Raw genomic sequence first — 9,351 nt, forward strand, 5'->3', positions numbered from 1 at the left:
CTGTCTCCTCTGTGTTGGAGCTTCCTCAGGTCTCAATGTCCTCATTTCTTCTTGCAATCCACAGGCATGGCATGTGCCTCAGTTGCCATTCCTCACATCTTGAATGTCCCTACTCATTGGCACCCTGCCAATTGGACACTTCTTTTCTTGTATAACAGTCTTGAAGCATGGCTAGGTCTTGAGTCTTGGATGTTTCCAGGCTGCATCAGCACCTAGTCCGCTGCCATCCTCTTTCACAGACCAGGACTCATTCCATGCACCTGTGTATTCCTAGGTCTTGACACCAGGCTCCTTGCACATCCACCCTTGCAGTCTGGATGGTAACTTCTTGTGAGGGACTATTGTCTTTGAGTCTTTTCTGGGGCTGCCATGGAGCCTCTTTGCATGAATGTTCTGGCCACATAGGTCGTCTTCCCTGACAGCGTCAGTGTCTTGGAACCATTTGTCTTGCTGGGAGTTCTCTCTTGTCTTTAGAGTCATGTTGTCTGCAGTGGTGCGTCATGTCTGGCTTGGAGCTGCTCTGCCCAGGCATGTGAGGTCAGGGGTGGGTGGAATAGCAACAGCAGTCCATGGTTCACATGCTGACATGTCCCACCCAGGCTCTGTGTGGGATTACAATGTCACAGGATGGCTCTGTGTTGCTGTTTTTCTGCTATTGCACAGCCAGGGTAGAGTGGTTGGGTGACTTTGGTGGCTGTAGGAGTGGAGCAGGTCACAGATGAGTTGTGGTGTAGAATATGGCAAGTCAGAAGCTAAACCGTGTTTTTCTTAATGTTTTTGCAGGCACCTTGTGATGAGCACCCCTGGATGATTAAACCTTTGGATTGGGATGGAGCAGTGAGGTTGGTTTGCATCTCAGGATGAGGAAGTTCCAGGGCTAGCTGTAGACCCAGGGTGCTTTACCGTGTCACCTGGATGGGTTGTCTTCAGTGCAGGCTTGAACCAGTGGACGTGGAATGTGTTAGTTCTAAACGTGTTTTAGTCTGTAATGAGAAGCAGAATAAAGATAATGCCAGCCAGGTTAGTGGTTTTCCCAGCTGCAGTTGGCTTTCCCCTGGTCATGGCCTCTTCAAAGGCAGTTTTCATAGACAGTCTGGGTGAATGCTCTGTTGGGGCTGGGGGATTTTTTGTGGATGCTGTTGTACAAACACAGCAGTGGTTGGGGGCAGGACCATTGCAGCAGGCAGGTGTTAGAATGGGTAAGCAGAAAGTGAGGGGTGTGGATGTGGGAGGTGAGCACGTGGGGTGTTCTGGGTGTGGAACTAGGCCCAGAATAGATAACTATGTGACGCAATAACAGTGTGATTTATCTGAAACTGAGTCTGTGGCAGGACATGTGAAAGAGGAAAAAAAAATAAAAAAGGAAATAGAAAAAAAGAAAGACCAAAGCAGAAAAGCCAAACAAATAAGCCCCACTTCAACCTCTAATGCTCACAATCATTTATGATATTCCAGTTGAAAACTCCCTTCCTCCTCAGAACATGACTCCTGTTAGTCTATGAGAACCCAGTCTTTGTTGTGACTTATTTTGACAGCTTTAATACCATTTTCCACCTGGCAGCTGGAAAGTTTTCCATTTTCACTTTCCTCCAATGTCTCACTTTTATTTCCAAGTATATGTCGCATTCACACTGCACCTGTCAGAGTGGTATCTGTGTGCCTTAACACTAGCCCAAAAACATATTCGCCTTCACTTCTGCGCTTACACCAGGGACAATTGCTACCTTCATCACCTGTTTTGCAGTGAGATATTGCCCCTCTTCTCATGGCAGTAGATAACCTCCTTCACACCATCAGCTGCTTCAGAGAAAGCGAGTACACTTGCACAGTCTGCTCATTCTTGTGGCTGCTTTGACCAGGGTTCAGTCTATGCAGTTGTAGTCGCTAAATGGTTGAAAACTTTTCACTGTAGTTTCTGATGCTGTTGTCAACTTGTTCTTTTAGCGTCCCACTTTCACACAGACAAAGCACTTCAGAGACCACCAAAACCATCAATTAAAAAGAAAGTGTGTCAGCTAATGCGTGAGTTTTCAAAAAAGGATTATTATTCTTTTGGATGCTGTTCTAAGCAACTGAAAGTTGCAGATTCAAAATTATCTTAGTGCTTCAGTGCTGGCCTGGAAGATTCTCAGGAGAAATTACATAGCCTGAATTTCAGAAAAGATACTGATCACATGGAAAGAAGAGTATTATTAAAATATTTCAGCTGGAGTTTGTTTGTTTTTTCCCCACAGTCATCTGGTTCTGAGACGGGAGGTGCAGTTTATTGTGGCAGACATTCATTTGGGGTTTGGATCTGACTTGGAGTTCTTGTCTACCCAGAAGAATACAATTCTCTGGTCCCCGTCTCTACAGTTGTATAAAAGCTAGTCAGACCTCAGACCCAGGGACTCCAGAAAATACAGTCCTACTTGTTTCCTTCCTTACTCTCTGCAACACAAAGGGAAGAGGGGGGCAAAGCAAAGACAGAAGTCACCCTGGTGGGTACTGATTGACTAGTGTCTAGCCCAGCTATAAATTACCACTTCTCTTTCTCAGTGCAAAAAGGAGGGTGAGGAGGGCAGCACAGCGCTTGCTCAGAGTGTGCTGTTCATCCACACACTCTGCTGGATGTGGGCTGTGCCTCTGTCATGGGAAAAGCCTTGCTTTGCCCTCTCCCCAGTGCTCATCTTGACTCTCAGAAGACAAATACTCTCTTTAAATATGAAGGGTTCTTGCAGAAAAACCAAAGCAACTTCTGTTAAGTTAAAGGACTTAATGCTCTTAACTATTGCCTGTGTTTTTAAAATCCTGCTCCATACTGTTAATGATTGTAGTTACACAGCATGACCAAGAAACAGGGCATAATAGCATACAGATGTGGAATATAGAAAAGGCCAAGTATTTAACATAAGCTTATTGGAGCTGAAAGTACCAGGGATGATGGATGGCTCAGATGCAAGTCAGGGAAGTGGTTTAAAAAATATTAACCATAATTGCAATTTATCTATTAACTGTTTCATCTAACATCATGATATATTTAGAAACAAATCTGCCATCCGGTAATGCACCGTTTGCCGCTTGTGGTAAACAGCAGATCTGCGTGCCTGGATCTGTTTGGAAGAAAGATATTTACCTGAGAAGCCTTTTACTTCTTCCATTTCAAAGACATTAGCGTGGTTATACAGTTAACTACACCCCAGTGACTTCCACCGTTTTTACAGAATACTCTTTAATCCGAGAGATAACAAAGAAAGTTTTAAAGACAACTCCCCTTAGTTATCTAGTAAAGATTTCTGCTGCTGTTTGTGCAAGGGTCAAAGAGTTAAGTTTAAAAGGCAGAAAGTTTTCCTCTTGTTTTGACTAAACTGCAGGAAACGTGCTAGAGCTGTGCAGAATTTGATTGCCAAATGCAAAGTGAAGATACAGGGCAAGAAGAGATAGTAAAGGTTTAACCCAACTGATGTAAGAAACAAACTCCAAGGATGCCCATGTTGTCTTGCTTTTAGCATAGTTAATCTTTAATCAGGAAAACAGTTCTGAGGACAGCACTTTGCACACAGATAAACAGGCACCATTGCTTGGAAGTTAACAGGATCTCCAGCGAATGAGACTATTAAATTATTGTCCTAATAAATCAATGAGCAAAATGTACAACCCAAAGGAGTTCAAATTCTGCTTCCACGTGGATATGCAGCAAGTGCACATTAAACCTTGCAAAATCAGCAGTAAGGAGTTGTTGGTGGGTTCAGAAGAGCAGTGGCTTCCTGTGCAGTTTTTTTCCAGCTCAGATCAAAAATCAACACGAACACTAACATTTGAGGAGCAAAAAATCAAGCTTCTCAATGAAAAATCCGAAGAAATCAAGAATGGGCTACAAAATTGAAGGACATTTAAAACCATGTATAATGTGACTTCACTGACAGGAGGCGATTTAGTCTGTGATACTTATCAGCAAAGACACTTCAAATCTTGGTCTTCTTCCTCACTACAGTGACAAATCATCACTTAAGCACCAGAAGCAGCTAGCCCCATGCCACCCCATCAGGAACTGCTAACAGAAACCGTGTAGCAGGTAGAGCTGAACATCTTTTATGCTCCTGTAAGAATAAACAAAGTCAGCCTTATAGTCCTCATGATCTTGTTAACAGCAGGATGAGGAAGCTCCTAGAAAGTAAATGAGGGTGGTTAAGTGTCTCATTTGGTGAATAATGGCTGTTATGCTGTTCAGAGCAGCCTCTGTAAACTTCGCCTTTAGATTTGTCATTCATACTCCTTTTTTGGCCTGTCTGAAACAGTAAGGTCTCCTGGGCAGCGCACATTTGTACTTCACCCACAAAAATTCGGTGCTGCCTTAGTGCTATTGCAATGCAAATACCTGCACTACACAAGATTAACAAGGGGGTTGTTTGTTTAATTTTATTTGCAGAATGCAAGTTAGTTGCTAGTCATTTGAACATACTAGTTTAATCTAATGTATAAGAGGTTTATTTTTAAGTAAACAGTACTCATAAGCATATAAATCATCCTGAACCAGTATATTTGGAGGCAGGTGCAGATGGTCTGTCAACAGAAGCCTGTAGCATGTACAGCAGAGCCATAATTCTGTCTTCTTAAAAACAGAAGGAAAAGGTATGATCTCCAGGGCCCAGCTGAACCCTTGACCTCTTTCCTGAGTTGTTTGTAGCAATAATCATACTTGTGGCACTTATCTGGTATAAACCATTTACACTGGTAAAACAAAAATCCCTTTACATTGAAAACATCCCAGAGTGGTCCACCCATGTTGCCTTCTTCCTATTAGAAAGTGTACTAAGTATAAGGGTACAGACTACGGGGGACTTCACCTGACCTGTTAACACTTACATAAGGGGTTTCCTGTGAACACAGGGTGGATTACAGAGGTAATTGGGTTTCTGTAACGTTGATGTTCCTATAGCTGTCAGGTTCAAGAACCAAAAGGTACATGGTGCTTGACATAGGCACATTTGCCTCCTGACCTTTAGATGTAGCCTGGCTTTTATTTCTGCACAATCAGCTTCTCCATCCTTTTGTTGTTGCTCCCAGCATTACAAAACGCTTGAAATATTCATCAAAGTTATTTTCCTGGGGAAAAAAATATAGAACAAATCTCACTTGAAACATAAAACACTGTTCACCCCGAGTTGGTGCTTTTGTGTTGCTATCAAAGGGGAAAATGGGTTACGGTAAGTATTTTTCATTTCAAATAAGAACATACTGTTTGTATTACAATAATCTAGAGAGGATCCAACAGGGACTCTGTGGTACAGACAGAAAGATGAGAAGCGATAAAGATCCCGTCTAATTAGGTTTTAAACTCCTCTGGCCAGGAACTATCAACCAAACTAGGAGGAATGCACAAGAATAGAGAGAAATTGGCATCACCAACTCCCAGCTCCCCTCCAGTGAAGAGGGTAAAGGCTTGGGGATGTAAAGCTACATGTCCAAAGTCAAATGGGAAATCCGTAGCAGAGGAAGAAACAGAACCTAAACCCTCTGGATCTGCACCCACACTTACTGGGTGAAGCTTACTGAAAGATGTCAGCCCATGAAGGGCATACAGAACTGTGTCCAGTGGGGCAGACCACGTGTCATGGGGGATGAAAATAACAAGAGAGACAAAAGGTAAATAGAAGCATTTAAATAAACAGAAAAACTACATTCCCACTCAGGTAGACAGAGGTAACTCTGAAATGACAACTGACAAGAGTGCTGCTAGTAAGAGAAGGGTCACAGAGAAATAAAAGAACAACGTGCAAAAGGAAGGAGCCAAAGGAGCCAGGGTCACCTCATCCTAGAAAAAATAAACATGTTTGAAAGGTGCCACCATGTGATTTTTTAAGGCCTGAGGAGGAGACATCTCTGTAAAAGGGCACAGTTAGCAGGACCCTAGTTAGACCCCAGAAAACTGCTCTTAACAAGAGGCTGAAACATCTCCTACCCCTTCCCTGTGTGTGAGGATTTGCCATTTACCCCCTCCGCAGGGAGGAAGCAGGGAGCCCTTGGCAACAGCAAACACACAGCTCCATGGTAAACTGCCTTCACTCCAGCGAGGGTTACCATTCTTATTTGCAAAGATGCATCTCAGTGCCATCTGGGCTTTGTCTGACTGAGCAGAGCAGATGTTACACAGGTGAAGGGAAACGCACTACCTTATGCTGACTGTTTTCCACTCTGTTTAGTACAGAGTGTCCCCCTCTCTCTTGGCTGTGGCTCTCGCTGTGTATCCAGCCAAAAACAATGCAATACCATGCAAGGATCACAGTCATGTTCTTACCAACCTTGTGCTGGCTAAGGTAAAGTCAGCTGAAGTCTTGGTGAGTCCAAACTCTCCATATGCCCATTAGACCTTCTACAGTAGAAGAGAAGAGCTCCCGAGCTCACACCTGACAGGGTTTCACACCTGGCCACTGGTCAGATACCAGTAGCTACAGAGCTGCTTACACACTCACTCACACTCATCCCTGATTCGGGTTTTACAAATGGGAGAACAGTGTTCCTGTGGGGAATGGTCCCCAGATTAGTCACAGCTCGAGAAACAGAGCCAAAAGAGTGACTACTTACCAGGGTTAAGAGTACAAGAATCAATCCCATCTCCAGAGCTAAGGAGCTGGTGAGAGGGGATGATGAACAGTGAATAACATGCTGCTCAGAGCCATTAACTGAGTAAACACCATTAACAGGGAGCTGCTGCTTGTTCTGCATGTGGGAGCCATCTCCTACGGGAGATTCAGGTGCAAAATCAGACTCCTGGCAAGTGTCTTTTGCTACTGGGAATGGTCACCAGTGTGGCAGGAGGGATTTAAACCCCCAGTATCATTCACAGGTAATGTGTGGGTGTGCCACAGCACCACACCAGGTAAGAGTCTGGTTTTTATTCCTTACAAGATAAAATGGGAAAGAAAACCAAGAAGTGTAAACAGGTTCTCTGCCAAAGCAGAATAACAACGAGCAAGAAATTGCTTGTGGTACAATGTCAGCCTTGACAGGGACTGTGGCATAGCCAGGACTTCCCCTAAAATACAGCCCAGGATTGATCACTGAAGCTGACACTAAGCTAAGCACAAAGGCTGGTGACTCTCAGAGGCCATCAACATGAGTGTTCTCCTCTGCTGAGATTTACTTCCATTTGTTTTGAGAAGTTTTAGCATGTCTGTTGTCAAGAGGAAAATGCTGGACAGGCTCATGAAAGTGCACTCTAATCACAATAAATCTGGGGTTTTTTTTTCCCATTTTCTCATTCCTCTGCCATAAGAACAAGCCTCGAAGACAGGCCAAAAATTTACATTGGTCATTCACAAATGGTACAGCTTCCAATCTGCCCAAGACAAATACTGTATCGTTTAGGGTTGGAGAGAGGGAGGTCAGAAGGGAAGCACTGTGCGCCCAGTTTGCTGCTACCTGTTCTTTCTAGTCCCAGAGGCTCTGACTCACAGTTCATGCAGCGCACGAGGCGTGTGCAGCACCTGTGGCCAGAAGCCCAAGACCTCAGCAGCTGGGTCAGTGCCAAAGAACTGCCTGCAATAAAAGGGGCTGTGAGGTAGAAATATCACACAGGGCAGTGCAAGGTCTGGAATAAACACTTGGCTCAGTCACAAACTCTTTTGTAACTAAGTGCAGGCCATTTGCACGGTTCATGGTTTCTTCTGGAAACTGAGGGAGCAATCTCTGCCTTGGTATCTGCGAGCTGTGCAACGGCTGCCCTTGGGTCTGGGCTCAGGCAGCATCCAGGCCAGCAGGAAGCGCAGTATGCTCAGTACCAGCTGAGCCCAACCTCACAGCAAAAGTAACAATCAAGAAGCAGTGTTCTTCTGTTAGTAGATGAGCCCAAAAAATCTTTTAAAAAAGCTGCAATTTTATAACAAAATACCCAAGTGACAAATTCTTTGGAGGTGACAATATGTAGGATAATTAGCAATGGGAGGGGAGTAGAATTTATGAGTATTATTATATGCCATTAACAACTTTCAGATCCCATTGAGAGTGCTTTGTTGCAACTCGGTTTGTAGTGATGAGTTAAGCTTTCTTATGACACCTTTTCTGAGCATCTAAGAACCTTTACATTTATTGCACTGAGTTCCACTAAGTCGGTAAAAGTTGAGGTGCTCAAAACCTCTATTTTGAGCAGCCTAAAGAGCGTCCATCAACCAAACATCCTGAAAACACTCCATTCAAGGCACTTGTTGAACATTATCATCTTGAAATGTCAGATTCACACTCATTTAAATAATTTGACAGCTTCCAAGAAGACACCTGATGAGCATCACATTCAAGTGTCAAGAAGCACAGAGAAAAAGTGCCAAAAAAAGTTCAATCTGAAGAAATTCTATCAGCTATTACATGAGTATTATAATTCAGTTAGTTACTACTAAAAAAGATTTCTCATTTAAATGGAAAATAAACTTTACATTCAAGGCAATTTTTTAAAAAGACCTTACATTGCACACCCCCCCCAACCCCCATCATCTCCTCTGTTTCTCACTAACAAGATCTTCCCACAAACCGAGTCCCGAAGGCAGACACATCCATGGCAAACAGCCATACGCACTGGCGTTGGAGGAACACCTCAAGACCTCTGTAAACGAGCCAGTGGAGATGCTACTTCTGTGGTTATGGGGTTTCTTTTAATGGGAGACACTGGGAGTTATGAGAATTTGGTATCTTCAGATTAAATTTTTAATGCCTTCTCTTGGGTATCTAAAAGCTGAGTCTCTAAATTAGAAGATTCCTGAAAAAAAAAAATCTTAGCCCTGGTTTGCATATGCTCCGGTTATTGCATTGCACCAAATACTATGCAAGTTTTATATAGGGGCTTGAGGCTTTCCGTGTGTTTGTGATATGCTTTGAGATCTTCTGATAGGAGGTGTTACCTAAATACAAGTAATTTGATGCTAAAGTATCTAGAATTCCCAGTGGACATCTGCACTCGAGCCCTGCTGCCATCACAAATGAAAAACATTTGGAATCCTTAATGTGATTTTTAATGGACATATGTTCACAACACAGTGCCACCAATTTGGCATATTTAGTGTCTTCTCAAGAGAAGCCCACAGTTTGTATAGCAAGATTGTGGGAGGTTAGGATTGCAGTGTGAGAAAATTTGCACAACACCTGCCTGACTATAATTTCATTGGCAGAAACTAATGCTCCCGGTTAGGGGATTTTTTTTTTTATCCACTCAAAACTGAAGAGACTAGGACTGATCCTGCTGTCTTACACTGTCAATTTTAAGCTTTTATTCTGACTTTACTTGTGCTGCAATATGATCTTTTTCTGGTCCAGTCTATTTTTTCTGACAGCTGAAGCATTGCTGTTTAACTCTCAGTTGCTGTTTCTCTGTTTAATGACTTC

Source organism: Buceros rhinoceros, unplaced genomic scaffold, assembly GCF_000710305.1.
Source record: "Buceros rhinoceros silvestris isolate BGI_N320 unplaced genomic scaffold, ASM71030v1 scaffold15410, whole genome shotgun sequence".
Lineage (NCBI taxonomy): Eukaryota > Metazoa > Chordata > Aves > Bucerotiformes > Bucerotidae > Buceros > Buceros rhinoceros.